The 24,749-nt window shown below is 41.1% G+C and overlaps 1 long non-coding RNA gene across 1 annotated transcript in view; it reads left to right on the top strand.

Moving 5' to 3' along the window:
- LOC122696865 overlaps window positions 1-24,749 on the top strand; it is a 29,858-nt gene that overhangs the window by 4,424 nt on the left and 685 nt on the right. The window contains exons 2-6 of the long non-coding RNA XR_006341920.1: window positions 2,337-2,441; window positions 7,566-7,745; window positions 8,356-8,493; window positions 23,877-23,934; window positions 24,507-24,567. This is a non-coding gene — a long non-coding RNA (uncharacterized LOC122696865). The remainder of the gene's footprint in view (window positions 1-2,336; window positions 2,442-7,565; window positions 7,746-8,355; window positions 8,494-23,876; window positions 23,935-24,506; window positions 24,568-24,749) is intronic.

Below are 24,749 nucleotides of genomic sequence, written 5' to 3'. Positions count from 1 at the left end.
AAACCTACTGTGTGCTGACTGCTTTTATGCAACCTGCAGCCAAACAGTATTTCTTAGAAAGGTGTTTGCATTCTTCCTCTGACCATGGTAAGAGAATCCATGACAAAGAGAGTTAGGAGAAAGTAAATTCATTTAGGCTATCATGTAGCATACCTGAGAGTGGGTAGCAGGATTATATTTAGAATTTTGCATCTAGTTGGGAGACCTAGGTAGACATCTAGAGATTGCCTTCTCAAAATGTGGCTTCATAGCCATATCTTTGCATAGCTCTGAATTCATAAGTATTAGCTATAAATTATATTCAGTATGACTGCAGGAGCACCTCTGAAGCCAAATGCTAAAATATTTCTTGTGTTTTCTATGACATTATATATTTTAGACTTGGCTTTCCCAGTGATAATGGGAGGCATGGGAAATTGCTACATAGTACCTCCTCAGTTGTACCTATCTAATATATCAACTTGTTTTATTATTTGTAATGAATTAATAGTTCAGAAGGAATGTTGGTTTTAAGGAGTGCTGTATCTTTTAAAAGCAGTATATAGAAAAACAATTCTTATTCTACTGGGATGCCCAGTCTATTGAGTAACCACATCTAATACGTGTTGTCCATGAATACCAATTAATTTAATGCCTTCAATCGGTCATACAATCAGGGCTATAGTAAGAAATCATACACTGTTTCTTTTTTCACTCCTATTGGTTTTTCTTTTCTTTCCTCACCTGTAGAACTTCCCTTTGCGTTTACAAGATTCTCAGTTTTCTCCTAGAATAGTGACTACAAGCTATCAACTCAAAGTGTTTGTGTGTGTGTGTGTGTGTGTGCTTACATCTCTACAAATGACTTGTTTCCTCTTATTTCTCAGTGAGCTTAGTAGTTCCAAGAAGCACAAATTCAAATAAATCACCTACCTGAATCCTTTCAACACTGGAAGAAGTGACATAGGAAAACCACCAAATAAATAGAAGCAGCTTCAGACATTTCATGCAGATTCTCAGTCTCTTCTCAGTCGCTATCTTTTATAGAGTAACCAGCAATGTCTACTCCTTTAGGGTCCCAGGATTTGTACATGTATTGATTTCATATAGATTTATTCTGTACTTGACCTAGAACATTTTATATCCTAAATATTTCTGGAACCATTCCCCAGTATAGGCCTGCCTCACCTTTTTTTTTTTTTTTTTTTATTAATGCCTTCAGATTCTTCTGCCTCCATTTATTTGTATGCCCGTCAGATTCATCCCCTGTAGTGTTTACAGTCACCTGTCTTAAAAGCACATGTGACCATAAACCACTCCTTAAATCGCATTAATATGTAGACATCTTACAGCGACGTGTGATGCTTTCATAGTCTGACTTGCACCTGACTCTCCATCTCTCGCCCTTTCTGTCCTTTGCTCTGGAATCCTGAGCCGCTGCTGGCGCCCCCTCACCCGTCCCTGCGCTCTGGACAAATGTTCACCCTCTCCTGTGCGCTTCTTTCGCCGTCTTGCTGCAGCCTTCCGTGCGCTCCCTCTCCTGCCCGCTGTTCCCGTGAACTGCCAAAGTCTGCGCTCAGGCAGTCTCTCTCGAAAAGCCATCCCTGACCCCCTTTGTCTACATTTCTCTTTAAACTCCAGTGTCTAGTACTGAGCAGGAACCCCCCCAAATAATTATTGAATAAAAGAACTGAAGACTTATGTATACCAGGGTGATGTTTAAGAGCTTGTCCTCTTCAGTCTAAGAGCCAAGAGGGTAGACATGTGAAGAAATAACTTACATTCAGGTGACGAAGATACACTTGAAAACTCTATAAAGTCCTAAGGAGCTTTAGGAAAGAGATACCTGTTTATCTGGGGAATAAACAGCTATAATCAAGGAGAACTTTACAAAGCAGGCTGAGCCTTAAAAGGTGAAAAATAATTTGTTGGGAAAGAAGCATTTCAATTTAAGGAATTGAGAAAAGGAAAATAAAGTAACAGGAATTTTGTAAACCATGAATAATGTTGCAGTTGAAGCTTGGCATGTTGTTATAAATGTCCTGCTATGAAGTAGAGATGAGAAGATATTGTGGCTTTATGTGTCTGTCCAGTATTTTGAAATTTTGTTTGGTTTCTGATTGTTTTGTTCACTGATGTTTGGATGAATTTATGAATGAATCTTTGAGATGTTTGTGTGCCTGTAACCTGATGAATTCTGGTATCTCCCAAAAGGTTTCTTGAAGTTTTAGATCATTGGAAGTATTTCTTAAAGAAGTAAATATTCAGCTGAAGATTAAGATTGGTACAAGCTGTCATTTGATGCAATGTTTTAAATCTGTGTTTTAAATATTCTGTCTTTTATCTAAATATGCTAGGTAATGTTAACAAAACATACAGATTTGTCAGCAGAACTAGACTTAGAAATGACATGAGAGGAAGAACAAGAAAAATCTGATGGAGATGAAAATAACCATTCACAGGTATGTGAAAGTGTAAATTTAAATTTCTGGTTTAATACTATTTTCTATTCTTTAACAACATGATACAGTTTGCAACCAAGTTCATAACAAAGAAAATTACCTTTCAAAAGTAGACTTTTAGAATCAACAGATGATCACTTAAGTTTTTATAGCACTTCAATTAGAAAACTTAAAATATTGTTAGAGTCTACTGTAATTTATAGCTTGTCTTTGGAATTGAGGCAAAAAAACTCTCCTGACTACTGTTTACTTCTTCCATTTTTATAATTTCTTTACATGGTAAAGAAGGTGAGATCAAATACCAAATCATAGGATTAAAGAGTTGAATTTATGAACAATAGGACAATGATGGTCCCTGACCTAGATATGTGTAGAGAGAAATCATTGCCAGTGGTCAAGGTTTTCTGTTGAAATTGCCAGTCACTGATGCCAAGACTATTCATTCTGTCTGATATCTCAGCATAGTTGACTTCAGTTCAGTTCAGTTCAGTTCAGTTGCTCACTCATGTCCAACTCTTTGTGACCCTGTGGACTGCAGCAAGCCAGGCCTCCCCGTCCATCCCCAATTCTCAGAGTTTACCTAAACTCAGGTTCATTGAGTCAGTGATGCCATCCAACCATCTCATCCTCTGTCGCCCCTTCTTCTCCCGCCTTCAGTCTTTCCCATCATCAGCGTCTTTTTAAATGAGTCAGCTCTTCCTAACAGGTGGCCGAAGTATTAGTTTCTGCTTCAACATCAGTCCTTCCAATGAACACTCAGGACTGACCTCCTTTAGGATGGACTTAGGGATGAGCATTCAGCAACAGAGTAGATCATAGAATCAGCCCAACTGCCTATTAAAAGTATTGAACCTTCCAGATTGGACCTTTGTTGTTAGGGTACAAATAATAACTTTATAGTTTATTTCATTTCCAGGTGGGAAATCAGTAAATATTATTAAAAATGCTTTATCCACTTTCATCGGTGGCTGTTAGGATTTAATATAACTGAATGTAGGGGCTTCCCAGGTAGATCAGCTGGTAAAGAATCCACCTGCAATGCAGGAGACCCCAGTTCAATTCCTGGGTGAGGAAATTCCCCCGGTGAAAAGGCTAGGATACGCACTCCAGTATTGTTGGGAGATCTGGGTTCAATCCCTGGGTTGGAAAGATCTCCTGGAGGAGGTTGTGGCAACCCACTCCATGTTCTTGGCTGGAGAGTCCCCATGGACAGAGGATCCGGGCAGGCTACAGTCCTAGGGGATGCAAAGTGTCAGACAGGACTGAGTACACACATAACTGAATTTAAGCAGATAATATGTATTGATGTATAACATTATCATTATATATAATTTGCATTAATTTAGGAATTGGTTTCTCTTTCTGATTGGTGTTAATAGATTTTGGATCATCATAATATAAAGTTTGTCTGTTCTCCAAATATTAGTCCTTTAAAATAAAAAAAAAAAAGCTTTCAAATGTGCTGTAGGGACTCCCTGTTTAAGATATAGTGAGAGGAAATATTTTTAAGGGAAGCCAGCATTTATAACATTAAAAATCATCTCCTAATTCATTTTTGGTAGATTTAATATACATGAATTAATTCAAACAAACAGGGACAAAATTGGGTTTTGAGTTCAGGTGTTTCTCCTATTTTCGGGTAAGGCAAGTTACTTTTCACCTAACCGCAAAAGGGTGAGGTGACGACGACGGCCTCTGGCCAGAAGTTGTCTCAGGGCCTCGTCCCCTTGGCAGCTGAACTGTAGCAAATACACGTAAACAGCTGCACAGGCGCTATTTCCTGGGACAGGCAGTGGAGAACTGGATGGTAACTGAAGAGGAATAGGGAGTTCACGGGAGTTTCCTATTTTATATTCAGAGGGGAGCTTTTAGTGTATATATGCTACTAGAAATGAGCCAGCAGAGGACGTGTTTATTGAGTTGAATCTTGTTTCCATTTCCAGTGGTAGAAAGCTTATTGATTGTATGACATTATCTTTAAGCTATTAACAGTAAACTAATTGTACACAGTACTTCTGTTCATATATAGTTTTGTGGTAAGGGCTTGTTCATTGGTTCTGAAGTGTAATATCCTTATGTAATTGAATATGCAGATGATTGCTTCAATTAATTCTATCATACATAGATTTTTAAAAATTATAGAATCATGAATATACAAACACTTAGGCTATACTGAATAGGATTTAATCATTCCTTGGTGATTCTGGATGACCGTATCATCATGAGTAGCTACGGTTTTGTAAGGTACTCTGAAACATCACATCATATTAACTTCATTTTGTTTATAGATTCCTGGGAAAAGGGGAATTTTTGTTTATATTCAGTAGAAAAAGCTATTGACAATCTTTCCTTAATTATTATTTTTGGATCATAAAGTTCTAAATTACTAAAACCATGCTTCCCATACTAAGAGTGCCGTTAACACATCTTGTGTGCTCAATAAGTGCATGTCAGATGCATGTAGAAAGAGCAGAATGGTTACATGAATGCCTATTGATGAATTTCTTTACAAAAAGCAAGTCTTTATTGCAAGTAGATTTCCAATATTGCCTACATGGAAAGATGTTTGATTTTTTTACAAATATGCTAAGATTCAGAAATCATTAATTATTTATAGCTATTGGTAGGCATGGAATAATAATATAGATTCATTTGCTATCATATTACTTAGAAAGACTTCTTTAAATCTCCCTTTCTCAGCATGCTTTGGAGCCGCAGTGTTGAGGCCAGACTTCCTGGGTTTGAACTCTGGGACTGTTGGTGACCTGCCGTGGGCTTGGACACGGTCCTCAGTCTCTCTGTGCCCCATCTTTCCCCGTGTAGAGGACCTCATGCATTACCTCTCTTCGAGAATCACTGTGAGGATCAAAAGTGCCTTCAGATATGGCAAGTGCTGATCATAATGCATAGCGGTTGCATAGGAAGTCCTCAGAAGGCTAATATCATGGTTATTGTGGTTTTCTTAAAAATGGGTTTCTTTCTTATAAGGAATTAAGGAAAACTCCAAGATAGGTTTCACTGCCATAAAAGATAGTTCTTATTGAAAATGACAACTGCCGCAAACCCTGGTATACTGCTTCCTATCAAATAACACAAGTAATGTTATATTTTTCCTTTTCCTTTGATCTAAATTCAATGCTTTATTAGTATTATTCATATATTTTCTTTGTCCATTAATGCCACTCTTATTCATTGTTTAATCTTTTAGTAAAAAATTACTTGCCAGTGCAAAGGTTTTATGTAAAAAGCCAAAGTTTAGATATTGTTTGTATTTTTAAATATTTAATATTAGCCTGAAAAGAATCATTTGTTATTTTAGGGCTGCAAAGAAAACATCTAATGAAAAGGATAAGGTATAATAAAAAAGTTAATTATAAAAAATATCATCCTAGTAGAATATATTTTGTAAAAGGAATAGTGTCAAAACAGAAAATCTTCATATGTTGTAGAGACATACACTTTGAGAACTTAATTTAGAAACACTATTGATCAAATTATCATTTTGATAAAAATCTGTCCTTTTAAGAAGTGTCTGTTTTTCATTTAATGACGAGCTATGTATCACCTTTGTACAGTTAGTATATTTTATAAATATTTTAAGGACATTGTGAAACAGTATTGTTTATATGGAGGTCAAAGCACAGATTAATGACATGAGCTACCTGAATGACTGAACTCAGTCATCTGAAAGTGCTTCCCAGGATGGTGATGTCTTCACTCTAAGATTTCCACATTGCAAGTAGAACCGCTTGGCTTGAGGTATAAAGGTAGGACCGTGGTGTAAATATCAGTACAAAGCCTGTTTGTGTATAGTGTAGTAATACATGCTCACCTTGTCTAGGACTGCTCGAGCTATGGATATTACAGTGCTGTGCATCTTATAGATATGTTTTGTATTAAAAGTGAAAGTGAGTGTGTACGCTGAGCCTATGATCATTCTTACTGTACCTGAATTTATAATTTTATATATATACATATATATGTCATTATTTCATTTCTCTTTCTCTTCTGCTAGACTGCAAGCTAAACAAGAGCCAGGGTCATGTGTTTTATCTGGAGAGCTTAGAATAATGTCTTCCACTTGATAGACACTCAATATTTGTTCAGTGTATGGAGGAGTAGACATGAAAGACACAGTCCTTTATACTCAAAAATTACTCACATCAGTGTGTTTCTTGTTTCTATGTGTTTTCTTCTTGTTGCAGATTGTGTTAGCTTGTTGAAAATTCGGGATGCAATTCTTTCATGTGAAAGATAAATAGAACTTTAAAAAAGCCACTGTGAACTACTTAGAGGAGAAATTTAAAAACTGGAAAATAAGGTCCATGAGCTACAGAAAGAACTGTCGGAGAGAAAAGAAGTGAATCACAGTTAGGGCATCAGAAAGTGGAGTGGCAACGAGAGCTTGGCAGCTTGAGATACTGCACATCCTAGTTTTAAAGCAATATATGAACTGTTATTTACTTCAATACTGCAGAGACGTAGCTGTGTTATAATTTTTAACTTACCCTCTGGGAGTTTACAGGGGAGAATACGTCGTTAGTATTCTGGAGTGTGAAATTCATGGAAATAATATAAGTTCTTAACAGTGAATGCTTCTAATGACTTAATGTATATTTTTCCATATCATCATTTTCATAATCATACAGGAGTCCACCATAACAGAAACCTCATTCACAATTCAACAGATTGACTTTCGATTCTTTTTCACTTTTCTGTATTATGTTTAATCTTACAAGGAACATCTTTTCTACAGATTCATTTCTACATTTTTAATTATTTTGAATTCCTTTTCTTTAATAATAGTGTATTATTTGGTTAAAGTATGAGAACGTTTAGAAACGGTCTTCGATCCATATTTCTAAACTATTCTTTAGAAAGTTTAGATTACTTTTCATTTCCACCCACAGAAGTATGAAGTAGCCATTTTTCTCAAGACAGAAAAAAATATTTATGCTGTTTTATTCTTAACCCTCTGCATGAAAACAGTGATCATTATTAAGTGTTCTTCACTGTATTTCCCATCATTTTACTATTTTAAACATTGTAAAGAGGGAATGAAAGTTACTGCAGCAGTGAATAGTCTCATGTTTTTTTTTAAGAAGAGCTCTATAAATTTTGCAGATTGACCTTAAAGCAAGAAGAAGAGAATAGAAGAAATGCTGGCATGTTATATGAAAAAATTAGGGAGCAGTTAAGAAGAAAGGAAGACCAATATAGTAAAGAAGCTGAAATGAAACAGCAACTTGAACTCACTCTCAGAGCACTAGATGGAACTGAAGACTGAGAAAGGATCTGAATCAGGTAGAGTAATCGTTGCTGAAAATTTCAAATTTCTAACACCATTTCATCAATATTATTTATAATATCCCATTTATTTAATATGTATTATTTAGATTTCAAACAAGGTGTTATCCCAACCTAGGTATGAACTGTGACATTCGTAGTTTAAGTGATTAGTTTCTTACTATTCTTGGCTTCTAATAGATGCTCTGTATGTGTTTTCTGAGTGGAGGACTGGATATAACTTGAGGTTAATTATTAACATAATGATTGGCACTTTTGATACATTAGACAAAATAATCTTCTTAATTCCAATCCATGTATTAATTTGGGGTTTTTAAATGTTAAAATACAGTCTAACTTGGCTTGAGACTGTGAAGGAACTAGTTAAATGCTTTGTAAAGAAATTTCCTTTCACAATAATATATCTGCATGCTTTTGCTCTGTGATAAATTTAGCAGACATTTAAATTAAGATCCAAGTTAATCACGTGAGATAAAGATTCTTGTGCTTGAAAAGGCTACTTCCTCTAAACAGTTTTATATATTTTATATTCTGCTTCTAAGCTTTTAACTGTTTTTTTTTTCTTTTAATGATATGGGCCCAAAAACTTCATATAGTGTCTCTCCAGGTTATGGAAGTGTGACATGACGCTCAGAAGCAGCTTTCTGGAGAATGGAATGCCAGAAGCTTACAGGAGGGAATCCTGGCCAATCACCTTGCCAAAGAAAAGCAGAAAGAAGTGGCTGATAAAGAAATGAACTCTTAGGTATTTTCTGTATTCATTTATGTGTGTGTATGTATCTGTGTATGTATGTTTTTTATAAACAAAGAGTATGTACCATAGAAAATGTAGAGGCTTGTGAAAGCCTATACATCTATATTTTGAGGAGGGATGACATTTTTCATGTGTCGGATAAAGTAATATTTGTAATTCAGATCCATTTGTCTACAGCAATCAGGTAGGGACATGTGATGACCTCTTCCAAGGAGAGACCTTTAATATTTTCCATAGGAATTGATCTCAAAATTATTGCAACTGTATCAGAGGAGCCGGCACCCTCCTCTGATTGTGCTTTAAGCCAAGAGGACGGCGTGTGCTCAGCCATCGCCTGCGCTTCACACCAGAGTCCCTCTGCTCTGGGGGGAGCGTGTGGGAGCGTGTGCGCTGCTCCATGCCCGTCCTCACCTTCCGTGTCTCAGTCAGAGTCCGCTCCTGGCTCCACTCTCCTTTCTGTAACCAGCGCCCTGTCAACGGCCTTTGCACGCCATTTAGTTTTCCAGTTTGTGAAAACTGCAAGATCAGTTGTAAAAACATTTTTGAACACTTTAAAAAGTAACTTCTTCAAAATAAACTTATAAAATTCTGCCTACCCCATCCCCCCAAAAAAACCATACCTCTTGCTACTAACAACAGATACTCTTAATTTTTGGTAATGATTTCACTTCCTTGATAAATCATTAGGGTCGGTTATCACTTCCACTGGTGGTAAGGAGGAAAAGTACAGGCAGTTCAGAGACCATATTTTGGATGTCATTCTTGTGAGGAAATGAACACTTTGCTCTATGTAGGTCCTGTTTTAGTACAAGGAACTTTTAAAAACAGTGATAGATATGACATCATATGTATTTACTGATAATTAATAAGTGTTTTTCATTGTCTTTCACCCTATCTTACTATCTTAGACATTACAAAAAGGTATTGAAAGTTATGGAAGCAGCAAATAATCTCATGGTTGTCTAAGAAGAGCTCTCCAAGTTTTACCTATCACCATCTGTGTATGCACTGTGAGTGAAGTAAGAGGGTTATTCTGTGTTGATGTGTTTGCACCAGAGAAGTGGCCGTGGTCTGATGTACGAGGACAGGTGGAGTTGGAAGACCTGCTGCTTATTATATTTCTAGCTTCTTCCTTCCCAGAGTCGTTATAGCTGATGAGCTAACTGATGTTTTTGTAGAAGTGCTTACTGCAGCTGTCAATAGGTTTAATTCTTGTAATTGACTATTAAGATGTTAGAACAGTAACATATTCTCAAGAAAAAAACTTTTTACAAAATGTAACCTGTTTAAATATGTACAGAGCTAAGGCTCTTATTGTGGGGCAGCTGCACAGGTTAGGGATCAGCTGTATAGTTTTTAAAGCTAGCAAGTGGTGGTGTGTACTGGAGGTATTTGTCATATTTGTTGGGATAGTTTTATTTCTATTCATGTCAATTTGAATTAATTTGGGAAACATTTCAGCATTGAATCATTTATTTTTATAGCCTCTCAACTGTTTCAAGGCATCTACTTCTAATACAATCATAATTTGGAACTCAAGTGGTGAGCTTTACCCAAACTCTTCTTGATTTAATCTTCCATCTGCTATTTATGATTTACTTAGAACATTTTTGCAAACGATTTGTTGATAATTCTCATTTTAAGGGTCAGTTACTATCATTTAGGTACACGCTTGTCCACTAAAACTGAAGGATGGCAGGATTCATGAGCAGCAGGAATGGAGGGAGTCAGGGACAGGGTTGTAGCGGCTGCATTCCGAAGGCAGCTGTAGGCCGGGTTTTTGAGGCTCCTTGAAGGCATGGGAGCAACCTCATGTTTTAAATTTGATGTTTCTTTTATATTGGAATATAGTTGATTTCCAATTTTGTGTTAGTTTCCTCTGCAGGGGAGAGCTAGTGAGCCTAGGTCTGTCTGGAACATTCCTGAATCCTTCGGGGATACACTCTGTGTGTCAAGCTGAATGCCAGACCTAGGGGGCAAAATTTGCATTTTTCTCTCAGGGAGCCCTAACGTGGTGTGGCCTAGCAACTGCTTGAAAATCCATCAAATTGCTGTTTCCTTCCTTCTGACAGAACTCGCTTTGCTCCCCCCTTTGGGATTTCTGAAGCAAGGGGGAAGCACGAAACACCTCGCCTGTGATCCATTTGAGGTGCAAGGTCACCTTGACCAGGTGACCACAGTATGGAACCTGGCCCTCTCAGACACGCTCCCACAGCCTGCTTCCTCGTGGGAAGTACTGCTATGACCTAGGAATGTGTTTGCAAGGCTCGAAAAGTGCAGGGAGGCACGCAGCCCTGACTTTGCAATTTAGGCCCTTGGATCATGTCTGGAGGTCTGACGTCTGAGAAGTGAAACACTTGCTGCAAGATAGAGGCCTGGAAACTCTCTCTGGGGCTGCCTTTCCTGGCTCCAAGGAAGATAGCTTCCCCAGCCGCCTGTGGGCTGAGAGTCACACACGGCTGGAAAGCGCTTGCTTGGAGGTCATTTGTCAGTGGCAGTGGCCCCTGAGCCCCGGTGCCTAGGGAGGGGTCCCACACTCAAAGGGAAAGTCAAAGCGATGTGCAAACGTCTGTTCCATCACATTTCCTCTGCAGGAGAGATCTAATGAGCCTAGGTCTTTCTGGAACATTCTTAGATCCTATGGGGACACACTCTGTCAAGCTGGATCCCGGTCCTAGGGGGCAAAATTCGCATTTTTCTCTTGGGGAGCCCTAATGAAGTGCGGCCTAGTAAATGCTTGAAAATCCATCCAATTGCTCTTTTCTTCCTTCTGACAGAGCTAGCTTTGCTCTCCCCTTTTGGATTTCTGAAGCAAGGGGGTGGCCCGCAACTCCTCGCCCGGGGCCAATTTGAGGAGCAAGGTAACCTTGAGGAGGTGGCCACAGTATGGAACCCAGCCCTCTCAGACTCACTCCTGCAGCCTTCATCTTCATGGGCAATACTGCTATGACCTAGGAATGTGTTTACAAGGTTCGGAAAATTCAGGGGGACACATGGCCCTGACCCTGGAATTTAGGGCCTTGGAGCAGGCCTAGAGGTCTGATGTCTGAGACATGAAACAGTTGCTGTAAGATAGAGGCCTGAAAACACACTCTCTCTGGATGCCTTTTCTTCCTCAAAAGAGATAGCTTTCCCAGCCTCCTGCGTGCTGACAGTCACACGCTGCTTGTAAGCATTGCTTGGAGGTCATTTCTGAGTGACAATGACCCCTGAGGCCCTACACCTAGGGAGGGGACCCACACTCACAGGGAAAGTCAAAGCAACATCCAAAGGTCTGTTCCATCATGTTTCCCCTGCAGGAGAGATTTATTGAGTCTAGGATTGTCTGGAGCATTCTTGGATCCTACAGGGACACACCCTGTGTGTCAAGCTGGATACAGGCCCTAGGGGGCAAAATTCACATTTTTCTCTCGGGGAGTCCTAACGTGGTATGGCCTAGCAACTGCTTGAAAATTCATCCAATTGCTGTTTTCTTCCTTCTGACAGAGCTAGCTTTGCTCCCCGCTTTGGGATTTCTGAGGCAAGGGTGCAGCCCCCAACTCCTCCCCGGGAGCCCATTTGAGGTGCAGGGTGCCCTTGACCAGGTGACCACAGTATGGGACCTGACCCTCTCAGACACACACCCGGAGCCTGCTTCTTCATGGGCAGGACCACTCTGAACTAGGAATGTGTTTGCAAGGCTCAGAAAGTGCAGCGAGACACACAGCCCTGACTCCAAAATTTAGGCTCTTGGAGCGGGCCTAGAGGTCTGACATCTAAGAAGCAAAACACATGCTGCAAGATAGAGGCCTGAAAGCACACTCTCTGTGGATGCCTTTCCTTTCTTGAAGGAAGATGGCTTTCCCAGCCTCCTGCCTGCTGAGGGTCACACACTGCTTGAAAGTACTCGGTTGGAGGTCATTTATCAGTGGCAATATCCCCAGAGGCCATGACCATATGGACGTGTCCCACAGTCACAGGGAGAATCAAAAGAACGTTCAAAGGTCTGTTCCATCACGTTTCCTCTGTAAGAGAGGTCTAGTAAGCCTAGGTGTATCTGGAGCATTCTTGGATCCTGTGGGTACACAGCCTGTGTGTCAACCTGGATACCGAACCTAGGGGGCAAAATTCACATTTTTCTCTCTGGGGACCCTAACGCAATACAGCCTAACGACTGTTTTAAAATCCATCCAATTGCTGTTTTCTTTCTTCTAATGGAACAAGATTTGATCCACCCTTTTGGATTTTTGAAGCAAGCGAGTGGCTCGCCACTCCTCACCTCAGGCCCATTTGCTATGGAATGTAACCTCAGTGAGATGACCACAGTATGGCACCCAGCACTCTCAGACACAATCCCACTGCATGCTTCATTATGGGCTGTACCAGTGTGACCTAGGAATGTGTTTTCAAGGCTCAGAAATTGCTGCCACCACAGAATCCTGTCTTACCAAGAGGAAAGGAGAATGAGGAGAGATACACCCCGTTATCACCAAGCCACCCCAACGGGCCATAGCTTTTCCAAAAAGAGTAAGTGGACCAGTCCCAGGGACAGAAAGTGGGCCTTTTAACCCAAGGAGCCAGGTCCCCCTCCAGGCAGAGCCTGCCAGCATGGCTCACGAGTGACACGGGTCCCAGGCCATTCCCTCCACTGTCCAAGGCATGGTCTTCCTCAGAAATATACCTCTTTTGGTGAATCCTACATGCTATTCACAGCATTCTGGGTAGGAAAACTCTCCTCCAAGAAAAAAATGCATGCCATGCAGATAAATACAATTTTCTCCAATGTTAGCACATCCTCTGTGTGCTAAAGGCTTCTTCCTACCCGAAATTTTGTTTCATGAAATAAATGTTTTTTTCCCATGAGCAGGGGTAGTGGCCTGTCGGTGTCTCACTGAGGGAGATGGAAGGCATCGGGGTCCACGCTTCCCCGGTGCCTGCTTTGACTTCCAGACGGGATGGGGTCATGGAGGGAGGGTGACCCCAGGATGGATCCTCATCCTCACCCCAGTTCCATAACTGCGCCTTCAGTTTCCATAATACCAGCATTAGAGAAACAAGCAACAGCATTTAGGACATGTCACAGTGAACTAAACCGAAAGACCTCCCTCTTCTCAGGATCTTGCTCAGTTCCATCCTACTCTCTCTCCTCCTGGACATTGTGCAGCTGGTAGGGGAGGTGTGTTCAGAAGCTGAAATTCCCCTCAGGCTCAAGAAGTGTCAGGGACAAACTCACATGTCAGAATAAGGAGGGGAGTCCAGAGGTGGGACAAGCCTCACCCCCAAGTCACAGCAGGGTAGATGCTGCTGCCCTGAAAGCCCCTTTCTCTCCCAGATGTGGCTGGGATGGGATGTAGAGGAAGGATGTTAGTGCCAGGGGAGCCCATAGATGGTGCATTTACCAAGGAGCATTGGTGTCCCACCACCGTCCATAGGGCCAGAGGAAAGAAGAGAGGGGCCTGGTGGCTCATGCTGGCATCGCTCCAGAGTCTCCTCTCTACTCTAGTTCCCCGGACCTGTCTGAGGGAGGCCACCTGGAGGCCCTCAACAGAGGGCCACGCTTCCAGAGGCAACAGAAGCTCAAGCAGAGAAGCTTCACTTTTCCCCACGGTAGCAATCAGCTTTTACAGGACTGGGTACTCAGGACAGACTCACAGTCCGTGACCTCTACCTACATGTGTGGCCCAAGGAGGCTCCCAGGGTACAGGTAGGACTCAACAGGCCCAGGGACTGTTCAGGAGTCACAGCAGGTCTCACCTGCACTCAGTCTTACTCACTCCAGAGGCCGGGGTGGAAGACACCAGCAGCCAGGATGTGTCACCCAGCATGCATGGAAGGGACCTGCAGAAAATGAACACGCCATCAGCTTTCCTCCTTGGGCTCATCCAAGCTGGAAAGCGGGGAGACGAGCATTTCTCCAGAGAGATTCTGGGCTCTATGTCACAGACACTGCCCTGGTGCACAGTCCCCCTCCAGAAGGGGGCCTCTGATCCAGGAGCTGGCAGGAACGGGCCTGCCTCCATGCCTGTCAGGGCCCCCACATGTGGGACCAGGCCCGGGGCTGTGGGGACAGTGGGCACAGGCCTACTTGTGCTGTGGTTCCTCCCTGGAGACTAGTCCTGACTCTGCACCGCATCCCCCACGGTGGGCACAGCGGTGGGGGCTCAGCCAGGGTCTGAGGGGAGGCGTTGGGTCCTAGGTCATCGAGTGACCTCGAGAGTTCAGGAGAGGGGAGCACAGAGCTTGGATCCTGAGCCTGGCTGCTGCCAGGGCCTCTCAGAGGCACCAAGAGGTGAGCGCTGAGTTGGGGGAGCTGGAACTAAGGTGCCCTTCTGGAGACATGACGCAGAAGGGACACTGACAGAACAGCAAGAAACCTGACCTGGAGAGTCCCTTCCTTCTCGTGCCGTGAGGTGCAGAGAGGACAGCAATGGAGGGGCCCGTGAAGAGTGGGTGAGACCCACATTCACCCCAGAGAGGGACCCCCCATATACACACAGTGACCCAGCACAGGGCCCCCAATCACCCCACAGAGACCTCGACAGACCCACACTCACCCCAGAGAGGGACCCCCCATACACCCACACTGTTCCAGCACAGGGCCCCCAATAACCCCACAGAGACCGCGACAGACCCACACTCAGCCCAGAGAGGGACCCCCCCATACACCCTCTAGGATTTCAGGGGCTTTCTCTGGGGCCATCTATATATATTTTGCTGTGTAGGGGGCAAGTCTGTGGCTATTTTTAGGGCCTGGTAGATGTTTATTCTTGTGTTTATATGTTTCTGTATTCTACATGATGGGAGAATTAATTCTGTGTGAGAATTTGGGAATGTGGCATAAGCATATGCAGGTAGTGTGGTATGTATTTGAAACAGAGTATATGTATATAGTCATATCTTTGCATATTTGCAATGTAGTGGGTAATTGTGGTTATATTTGGGGCTTATGGAGAGTTGTGTGTATAATGAGCTTGTGTGTGTATTCAATGGGAATGGCCATTTGGAGGAATATTTGCTAGTGCTTTGATTTCTATTTTTCAGTAGGGGCCACCTAGGCTTACATATTTTGAGAAGTTAGTATGTGTATATCTGATGAGAAGGTGAGATTTCAGGTTTATACCGGGGAGTTGGTAAACTTCATTTATATATATTAGAAATAGGTGAAGTGATTATTTGTTAATATATGCAGATGTATGAGCTGGCTTCTACTAGCTAGGGATCATTTGGTATATGGAAGTTTTTTCATAAGTGGTTTCCTGGAGATATTTCTATCTGTCTTACTTGTGTATACTGATTTGTATGTGTCCATCATTAGGTGCATGAATTATGAAAGTGCTCATAATGTATGGAGTCCTGGGCATATTTAAATGTATTTCTTTGAAGACTGTTAGGGTGTTTATACCTGTGTGTGGTAGTAGGTAATCTATTTGTATATTCAGGGTGAGGATTGATATACATATATAGTGTCCTTCTCTTTATATGTTGGGAGAGAGGTGAGGAGGTTGTATTATGGAGAGATAGCATAATGGATCTCCAGTATTCTTGCCTGGAGAATCCCCATGGACAGAGGAGCCTGGTGGGCTATAGTCCATGGGGTCACAAAGAGTCAGACACAACTAAGTGACTAAGCGCAGCATAGCACAGCATGTCATTCTTTATATTCAGAATGGTGTTTTCTCCTTAATACCCTTTTTGGGATAGTTCATTGCTTTATATAATGACTACTATATGCTGATTTTACATCCTGCAACTTTGCTGAATTCATTTATGAGTTCTGAAGGTTTCTGTTACCGTTGTCACTGTTGTTGCTTTTGAAACTTTAGGATTTTCTACATATATGATCATGTCATCTGCAAATGGAGGCAATTTGACTTCTTCCTTTCTGATTTTAATGCATTTTATTTCTTCGTCTTGCCTAAGTCCTCTGGCTCGGACTTTCAGTGCTGTGTTAAATAAACGTGGTGGGTGTGGGCATTTTTGCCTTCTTCCTGATATTAGAGTGAAAGCTTTCAGTTTTTCACTTTTGAGTCATATGTTTGCTGTGACCTTTTCATATGTGCCATTATTGTGTTGAGGTGTGATCCTTCTGTACCCAATTTGCTGAGAAAGAATGTTGAATATTGTCAAATCCTTTTCTGCGTCTATTGAGATGATCATGAGTTTTTCCCCATTTTGTTAATGTAGTGTATTATGTTGATTGATTTGTGTTATTTTGAACCATCCTTGCATCCCATGAATAAATCACATTTAATCATGGAGTAGGATCCTTCTAATTAATTCTTGAATTAGCTTTGCTAACACTTTTTGAGGATTTTTGAATCTGTGCTCATTCCAGATATTGACCTATAATCTTCTTGTAATGTCTTTTTCTGACTTTGATACCAAGGTAATGCTGGCCTTGTAGACTTAATTTAAAAGTGTTCCCTGCTCTCCAGTTTTCCTGGAGGACTTGAAAAGGATTGGTCTGAATTCTTTAAATGTTTGGTAAAACTTACCAATGAAGTCATATGGCCCTGAATTTTCTTTATTTCTATATTATTGATTCTGTCTCCTTATTTGTTATTGGTCTGTTCCGACTTTCTATTTTGTCTCAATTCAGTGTTAATAGGTTGTATGTTTCTAGGAATTTATCTGTTTCTTCTAGGTTATCTAATTTGCTGACATAATTATTTATGATCGATTCTAATGATTCTTTTATTACTGAGGCATCATTTGTATTGCCTCCTTTTTCATTTCTGATTTCATTGATTTGTGTCTCTTTCATCTTAATCTAGCTAACAGTCTGTCACATTAATGTTTTCCAGAAAACACTACTTAGTTTTGTTTATATTTTCTATTATTTTTCTGTGGTCTAATTCTTCTGCTAAATGTGAGATGAGTGTTTTCATTTTCTGTAGTTCCTTGAGGCATAAAATTAAATTTTTTATTTGAAGTTTCTCTTACCTTTTAATGTATGCAATTATCATTATGAACATCTCCTGTAGTTTTGCTTTTGGTTCATCCCATAAGTCTTAGTGTGTCGTGTTTCATTTTAGTTTGTCTCAATATACTTTTTCATTTTCCCTTTGATTTCATCTTTGCCCCAATTTTTTTTAAAAAAAGCTTTTATACAGCATGATAAATATAATTAAAATTGGTGTATTTTATATATGAGGTTTAAGAAAGTAAATCCTAAGAGTTCTCGTCACAAAAGAAAAATTTTTTTCTTTTATTTTTATTTTGTATCCATACGAGATGATGTTCACTAACCTTCTTGTGATAATCATTTCCTGATGTATGTAAGTCAAATCATTATGCTGTATGTCTTCAAATTATGCAGTGGTCAATGTCAGTTAAGCCTCAGTAAAACCACAAGTGGGGAAAAGACTGTATGGTTTAGTTTCCACATATTTCTCAATTTTCCTGTTTTCTTGCTCTTAAGGGATTTATTTCATCTTACTGTGGTCAGAAAAGATACCTAAATTATTTCAAATTTATTAATTATTAATTAATAATTATTTTGAAATGGTGCTTTCGTAACCAAATGTTTTGAATTTGGTAAAACTTGACTGTGGCCTATTGAGTGTCCTGGAGAAGGTTGCTTGTGTATTTGAATGTATATGCACTGCTGTTTGGTGGTATGTTTAAATATGTCTGTAAGGAGCATGTGATCTATAGTGTTTTCAAGGCATATTTGTTTACTGATTCTCTATCCATTTTTATAAGTGGATAATTGAAGTTCCTTACGGCCACTTTATGCAATCAGTTTTTTTTCTTTTTTTCCAGTATTTGCTTTATACCTTTATGGGCTCTGATGCTGTATGCATATATAATTTTTATATCTTCCTGTAGAAGTGACTCTTATTAAAATTCAGAGATGTTCTTTTTCTATGGAGACAATTTTGGACTTAATATCTATTTTCTCTTTTATATGAGTAGCCACCCCTGCTTTCTTTTGCTTACTATTTACATGCATGGAGTATCTTTTTTTATCCCTTCATTTTGAGCCTATATATGTCTTTAAATCTAAAATGAGTTTCTTGTAGATAACTTCAAGTTGGGTCTTTTTATTTCTTTCTTTTTTAAACCATTCAACCACTGTTTAATCCCTTTATCTTATTTATTGATCAGCAGGGATTTCTGTAACTGTTTAGTTAATTGTCTTCTGTATATTTTGCAGGTGTTGTCCTCTTCCTCTCTAGCATTCTTTCATTGTTGTTTGATGACTTTTTAGTAGTGATTTGCTTTTACCCCTGCCTTCATTTTGTTTTCAAGATTTTGTATCACCTTTACTATCAGTGTTCTGAATTCTCTGATAGACTCCCTGTCTCCTCTTCGTTTGTTTGGTCTATCGAGTTTTTACCATGTTCCTTCACCTCCTGTATATTTCTCATCTTTTCATTTTATTTAGTTTGCTGTGTTTGGTGCCTCCTTGCTTTAGGCTGGAGGGTTCTTCAGTTCAGTGCAGTTCAGTCGCTCAGTCATGTCCGACTCTTTGCGACCCCATGAATCGCAGCACGCCAGGCCTCCCTGTCCATCACCAACTCCCAGAGTTTACTCAGACTCATGTCCATTAGTCGGTGATGCCATCCAGCATCTCATCCTCTGTTGTCGCCATCTCCTCCTGCCCCCAGTCCCTCCCAGCATCAGGGTCTTTTTCAGTGAGTCAGCTCTTCGTATGAGGTGGCCAAAGTATTGGAGTTTCAGCTTCAGCATCAGTCCTTCCAATGAACACCCAGGACTGAGCTCCTTTAGGATGGACTGGTTGGATCTCCTTGCAGTCCAAGGGGCTCCCGAATCTTCTCCAACATCACAGTTCAAAAGCATCAATTTTTTGGCGCTCAGCTTTCTTCACAGTCCAACTCTCACATCCATACATGACCACTGGAAAAACCATAGCCATGACTAGACAGACCTTTGTATAGCAAAGTAATGTCTCTGCTTTTTAATATGCCATCTAGGTTGGTCATAACTTTCCTTCCAAGGAGTAACCATCTTTTAATTTCATGGCTGCAGTCAATATCTGCAGTGATTTTGGAGCCCCAAAAAATAAAGTCTGACACTGTTTCCACAGTTTCTGCATCTATTTCCCATGAAGTGATGGGACCAGATGCCATGATCTTAGTTTTCTGAATGTTGAGATTTAAGCCAACTTTTTCACTCTCCTCCTTCACTTTCATCAAGAGGCTCTTTAGTTCTTCCTCACTCTCTGCCATAAGCGTGGTGTCATCTACATGTCTGAGGTTATTGATATTTCTCCCAGCAATCTTGATTCCAGCTTGTGCTTCCTCCAGCCCAGCGTTTCTCATGATGTACTCTGCATAGAAGTTAAATAAGCAGGGTGAAAATATACAACATTGACATACTCCTTTTCCTATTTGGAAGCAGTCTGTTGCTCCAGGTCCAGTTCTAACTCTTGCTTGCTGACCTGCATACCGGTTTCTCAAGAGGCAGGTCAGGTGGTCTGGTATTCCCATGTCTTTCAGAATTTTCCACAGTTTATTGTGATCCACACAGTCAATGGCTTTAAAATAGTCAATCAAGCAGAAGTAGATGTTTTTCTGGAACTCTCTTGCTTTTTTGATGATCCAGCGGTTGTTGCCAATTTGATCTCTCATTCCTCTGCCTTTTCTAAAAGCAGCTTGAACATACAGTTCACGTATTGCTGAAGCCTGGCTTGGAGAATTTTGAGTGTTACTTTACTAGCGTGTGAGATGAGTGCAATTGTGCGGTAGTTTGAGCATTCTTTGGGATTTCCTTTCTTTGGTATTGGAATGAAAGCTGACCCTTTCCAGTCCTATGGCCACTGCTGAGTTTTCCAAATTTGCTGGCATATTGAGTGCAGCACTTTGACAGCATCATCTTTTAGGACTTGCAATCGCTCACCTGGAATTCCATCATCTCCACTAGTTTTGTTCATAGTGATGCTTTCTAAGGCCCACTTGACTTCACATTCCAGGATGTCTGGCTGTAGGTGAGTGATCACACCATCATGATTATCTGGGTCATGAAGACCTTTTTTGTACAGTTCTTCTGTGTATCCTTGCCACCTCTTATTGATATCTTCTGCTTCTGTTAGGTCCATAACTTTTCTGACCTTTATCAAACCCATCTTTGCATGAAATGTTCCCTTGGTATCTCTAATTTTCTTGAAGAGATCTCTGGTCTTTCCCATTCTGTTGTTTTCATGTATTTCTTTGCACTGATCGCTGAGGAAGGCTTTCTTATTTCTCCTTGCTATTCTTTGGAACTCTGCATTCAAATGGGAATACCTTTCCTTTTCTCCTTTGCTTTTCACTTCTCTTCATTTCACAGCTATTTGTAAGGCCTCTTCAGACAACCATTTTGCTTTTTGCATTTCTTTTCCATGGGGATGGTCTTGATCCCTGTCTCCTGTACAATGTCATGAAGCTCCATCCATAATTCGTCAGGCTCTCTGTCTATCAGACCTAGTCCCTTAAGTCTATTTCTCACGTCCACTGTACACTCATAAAGGATTTGATTCAGGTCATACCTGAATGGTCTAGTGGTTTTCCCTACTTTCATCACCATTAGATCAGTCTAATAGGAAATGTTAAAAGGAGTTCTACAAGCTGAAATGAAAAGATGCTAATTAGGAAAAGGAAACTCTATCAAAGTATAAAACTCGCTGGGAAAGATAAGTACACAGTTAAAATCAGAAAACTCTAGTGTTGAAACGGTGGTGAGCAAAGCATTTATATATCACATATAACTCATATATCACTTATAAATTCAGCATGAAGGTCAAAACATTAAAATGTCAAAATAATGATAACTGCAAGATGGACTAAAGGAGCCATGCTTGAAGAATTAGATGAAAATATGATACTCAGTCAAAAGAGACACTCAATGAGTAGCTAGGAATTGTTTTTAAAAAGGAAACTAATATAAGTCCTAGACTTGAAAACTATAGTTATTAAATTGAAAAATAGGTTCAATAGCACACTTGAGATGGTAGCAGAAAGAATCCATAAACTGAAAGATGAATTCAGGAAATCAGTGTAAAAAACAAAGAGAGAAGATGTTGAGGGAAAACGATCTACAGCATCCACTCAGCACACCATCAAATATGGAAGGAAAGAGACTCTCGGAAAGAAGGGAGATGAGAGGGGGCAGCATAACATTACTTGTAGACATCATGGCTAAAAGATTATAAGATTTTGATGAAAAACACTCTCCAGGTTCAGAGTTCACCTCTAGCAAAATGACAGGAAACAGATCCACTCTAAGACACATCTTGGTCAAACTGTGGAAAAACAAAGGAAAAATCCTGAAAGTAGCCAGAGAGAAACTGTTCTCCAGATATGCTGCTGCTGCTGCGTCACTTCAGCTGTGTCTGACTCTGTGTGACCCCATAGATGGCAGCCTTTCCAGGCTCCTCTGTTCCTGGGACTCTCCAGGCAAGAACACTGGAGTGGATTGCCATTTCCTTCTCCAATGCATACATGCATGCTAAGTCGCTTCAGTCATGTCCGACTCTGTGCGACCCCATGGACAGCAGCCCACCAGGCTCCTCTGTCCACGGGATTCTCTAGGCAAGCATACTGGAGTGAGTTTCCATTTCCTTCTCCTCCCCATATATGAGGAGACCACAATAAGATTAATCACTGACTTCCAGTCAGAAATGGCAGAGTGAAGGCCGTGGGATGTCATATTAAAAGATTTGAAAGAAAAAAATTGTCACCCAAGTATTCCGTGTCTATAAAATCTATGCTTCAGGGAAAAAGGCAAAATAAAAATGTTCCCAGATAAACAGAGACTGGGAGAATTGACTGCTAGCAGTCCGACTTATAACAAATACTGAAAGATAACTTTTGAACTGGGAAGAAAAAACCAAACAAACTTGGTTCTTAGATTTGAAAACACTGGGCTGATTTGTTCAAAGGATGTGTGTGTATCTGTACAGAGTGTTCCAAATCTTTTTGTTCAGTGTATTGCGTTCAGAAAACAAGGATGCTGGCAAATTATGAAAAACTTACTCTGAAAGTTTATTTCAATTTGTTTTATATTTCTTAGCCTTGTAAATTTCAAATTATTGTAAATTAATTCTTAATTCCCAGTAGTTGAATATAGTAAAAATTAACTGAAATTAGAAAAAATATATATCATAAAAGTAAAAATACCTGGGATTAACCAAAGTTATAGGGAGAACTCCTGAATTTTTAAAGTATTGATGGGACTCAAGCAATGTTATCCAAGGAACCAGGAATTCTCAGAGTTCTAGGTGGAAAGAAGCAACACTTGACTAATGTCTCTAGCAGGATGAGAAGGTAGGATGGGAAGGCTCAGAGAAGGGAGATGAATGGAGCTGTGTGGCTGGATGGTTAGGGAGGGGCTATGGTCCAGCCTCCTCCTCTGCTAACCCCTCTTACCCCCAAGGGCCCTTTGTGACCAGACCACATCTCTATGATGCGAGCCTAGTACTTTAGTCCCCAAGTGCACCCCTTGGCTCAGTTGCCTGAGGGCAGCGGTGTGATTCAGATGATGGCGAATCCTCTCTTTTTCCTGAAAAAACACTTCTGATACTTGGCTGAACTCCAGCTCCCCTTTCTGGATGATCGATACCATCCTTGCCTTTCTATGTGGACTGGGGCTCTTTCTCCTGATCCTTCCCTACCTGGAGAATAACCCATCCTTTGCTCCCCCTAGGAAACATGGAAACATCAGGAAGGTAAGGAACTCTTGGACCAGACTGACAAGCATATAAAATCTTTGTTATTATTATTTCTACATTTCTGAATCAACCAGAGATTCTTGAGGTGGGAAAGAACAGGACATCTATTTTCAAGGGAGAAGAGAATATTATGCCTCTAGGGACAAACCAGGCTGGGCAGGAGATAGAGTGAACACTAGGATTTCTACCCAAAGATCTCAGATCAGTTGTCCTGGTGTGGTAGGGGTCCAGGGCATGTCCCAAACACAGTGACCAGGGGTTGAGGACTGGATACTGAGTTCAGTCTCAGGCCGAGGACAGGACTCTGAGCCCTAGTTCAGCAGCTGTGAACAGTGTCTCAGGGCTGATGATCCGGCAGCGCTGAAGCCCCAAGAGCATCAGAGCAGGGGCTGGGGGGCGGGCTGGTGTCAGGAAGCAAAGATCAACCTGATGAAGCTCAGATTCACCCACAGTCTGAGAATGTATGTGTTTCTTGAGCAGAGGAACAGTGACGAAAGTAGTACAGAGTGCATTTCACATTGAAAATAGTCTTTCGTTCTTCAAAGAAGGAAAACAGAAAATATTTTATCCACTTTAAAAATGAGTGAAAAGAAAGAAAAATCACAGAGCTCTGTCAGTGAAATGTAGAAAGTCATATTATGTATGGACACTAGTGCCTGATGCTTGTTTAGAGAGAGGAGACTGAGAATTGGGTCTTAAGCCCTAATTTTTTCTCTCTCAGCATCGAAAGGAACGAAGGGGAAGAAGCAGGAGCAGCAAGAGAAATGGCGCTTTGAAAGGTGAGTTCTGACATCCAGCCATGAGTGCCCCGAGTGCTAGTCCCCACCACTCTGGCCATGAGGCCCAGCTCCACGGGCTCTGAGCGGGGCCAGTGGCAGGACTTCTCCCTTGAGAAGCAGATCCCCCAGGGAGGTTTCTGGGAAGGAGGGCAGAATCCAGATACTTCCCAGATTCCATGTGTAGAATGTAGCTGTGAGGGGCCTGGAAAAGACTCTGTACCAAAAGGGCGTGTGGGCTGCATTGGACTAATAGCACCTGGATTGGGAAGTGAGCCCTCCAGGACACATAGGACACATGGTTTACCTGTGCTCAGGTTCAACTGCAAGGTGATGCCTGCCCATCGCCTACAGGTAGGTGGTGAGGGCAGTAAGGAGTAAAGGATATGGAAAAACGTTAAGTGATAAACTCTTTCTTGAGCGTCACCATCACTGTCAGGGATCATGTGGTGTTGGACACTGGAGCTTGGGCTCCAGTCTCCCAATGGTGTCCCCTTAAAGAGACAATGCACTGAACTTCTATAAGACCCCTGGCTCCTATCTTCACCACCATGACCCAGTCTGCTGATTTCCAGCTTGCAGAGATTGCCTGGAAGAACTGGAAGAGGTCTGGGACCTGACTTCACTTCTGCAAAGGTAGAGAATCTACCCTTTCTTTCTAGGGGGTTCTTCTAGAGTCTGTGGTGTAAACCCAGGGATTCTGGCAGCCCGGGGCTGAGCTGGGAGGAGTCCTGAGGGCAGGGTATGGCTATCATCCCGTGGTGAGGAACAGCAGGAGCATTGTGAAGTCAGCACTGGGGCCGTGCAGGACTGTGGGG

This window comes from Cervus elaphus, chromosome 7, assembly GCF_910594005.1.
Source record: "Cervus elaphus chromosome 7, mCerEla1.1, whole genome shotgun sequence".
Classification (NCBI taxonomy): domain Eukaryota; kingdom Metazoa; phylum Chordata; class Mammalia; order Artiodactyla; family Cervidae; genus Cervus; species Cervus elaphus.
This window is presented reverse-complemented; position numbering and strand designations above follow the sequence as displayed.